We start from the raw sequence: 2,500 nt of genomic DNA on the forward strand, positions 1-2,500 counted from the left end.
GAGGGGGAAAACAAGTTAATTTCTCAACAAGGCCACGGACATGATGGAAATAATTGCACGAAGCCCCAGGTCGCTGACAGGAGGCAATCAGTATGTCACGCGCTGTCAGAGAGAGAGAGAGAGAGAGAGAGGGAGAGGGAGATAGAGGGACTTTACTTTTTTCTTCTTTTTCTTTTTTTTTTGTTTTTGTTTTTTGATACGGATTCAGCAACTCCACAATCCTCCACATTACGCTGCTTCAACCTACCCTCCCCGATTTTCTCTACCCTCTCACCTCACTAACTTACCCACCCTTCTTACCCTCACTCTCTCTCTCTTTCTTTTTTTTTTTTTTTCTCTCTCTCTCTCAGTGTGTTCCGTTTCGCCTGTGGGGTCCAAATCTGTTCCATTCTCTTCCCCTCCCACCACACTCACCCCCCCGCCCCCCCCCCCCCCCCCCGATTACTGACCCAGCCCCCCCACCCCCCACGCGCCCCGCCTCACCCGACCACCCACCCCGCCACCCCCCCACACACCCCCTACCAGTTCATCCCCTCCCCGTAAATGTCTATAGAAGTGGAAACCATTATCTATAGGTTTTTCTGCCCATGAGCACGACAAAATGGAATTCTCTGCTCGTTTCGAGTGGCGTCCCGGAGCCCTGGGGGCTACCGCGCCAATCTTTGGGAGAAGCGAAGCGACATAACCGGAAAATGAACAATTATCCGGGAGGAAATCAGGCATGCGCAGTGCTATTCAGATCTCGTCCTCGCTGATTTCAGCCAACATGGCGACCTCTGTGCCACAGTTGTCCCCCTCTTCCCCTGTTTCTCTCTCTCTGTCTGTCTGTCTGTCTCTCCCTCTCCTTTCCCTTCTATATTTAAAAAAGAAAATGCAAGGTTCTTCCCCTTTTCCATTCTGCGAGGCAAGTAATTATCTGGCAGTCTGAAATTCTTTTTTTTCATTTGTGGGAAAGGGGGGAAAAAGTCTATTTCATGTTGGCCTGGGGCAGGAAGAAGGGAGGTAACAAGCATTGTTTGCACGGTGAAGGGGGGGTAATCGCGGCATCAGGAGAGGGCTGGACAGCAGGTCCATTCATATGAAATAACATGCCAGAGGTGAACATCACAGGCATGTCACTTGCACACGCAAGAACACACTCGCACGTACACGCACACACGCAAACGCACGCACTGACACGCACACGCACGCACGCGCTCACGCACACACACACACACACACACACACACACACACACACAAGCACGCACGCGAATAGACACACGCCTACGCGCTCATAATTACGCCTTACGTCTTTCTTTCTTCCCCTTCCTCCTTATCCTGCTCCTATACACACACACACACACACACACACACACACACACACACACACACACACACACACTGAAATATTTAAAAAAAATTATATGCCCAGCAATTTTCCATAGCACAAGTCACCGTGATGATGAAGTCGATGCGGATGCGGATGGATGGACAGCCCACATCGAACGACCAGTGCCCGCGTCCACCCCTTTGTGTGCTTTCTTCTTCTTCCAGAGTTCAAGGCCAAGAAACAAAAGTCGGTGTGATCCACCTCTAAATAATCACGACACTGTCGTATGGCCACAGTGACCTGACTGAGGACCGAGATCTTAGAAGAGTGTTGTTGTCTTGTTGTGTTATGTTTACATCGTTGATTTGAAGAATTGTTTCCTGAAGGGGGATACTGTTCTCTATAATGATAATGATGGATACTTATATAGCACACTGTCCAGAAATCTGCTCCAGGTGCCAGTTGCATTGCTTGGTTTTAACGTTTTGACAGTTACACGTGACTAAATGCCTACGCTGACCGAGCTACGCCATTGGCCAGTTCCATACTAACACACAGTTAGTAGCGGGTTACGACCATACTAGGCTCTTCCGTCCGAGCAATGCAACTGGCTCCAGGTGCTTCACATTGCATCAATGTTACGTACGCATACCAAAATGACACTAACAAACTGAAGACACACACACACACACACACACACACACACACACACACACACACACACAAACGGGGGGTGGGAGGATAAGTGAAAAGACGGTTAATTAAAGAAAGAACACACACACTCACTCCCATGACAATCTAACCAAGTCAAAATGATACGACACGAATGATTCCGAAAAGATGTTAAATTCCGCAGACAAATTTACTGTGAATCTACAGACAATAAAGTTGTATCCCATCTTAACGTCCACAAACGAAAACGTAGATTTCAAAGGTAACATTCACTGGACAAGAATAAAGATGGCAATATCAAATTTGACCAATACAAAGCCACAAACATTGTTTTTTTTTTTTTTTTTTTTTTTTTCAATGTAGGGAAATCACCAATTTTCTAGAAGTGTGGAAATGTTCGCCTAAGCATACACATTTGAGACGTTTATCAACCTACACATTATAACTTGTAACTGAACCTGAATGTTAATTTCCAACAGAAATAAAATATGCATCATTGGAAACATAAATGCATCAA

Source organism: Babylonia areolata, chromosome 2 (assembly GCF_041734735.1).
Source record: "Babylonia areolata isolate BAREFJ2019XMU chromosome 2, ASM4173473v1, whole genome shotgun sequence".
Classification (NCBI taxonomy): Eukaryota; Metazoa; Mollusca; class Gastropoda; order Neogastropoda; family Buccinidae; genus Babylonia; species Babylonia areolata.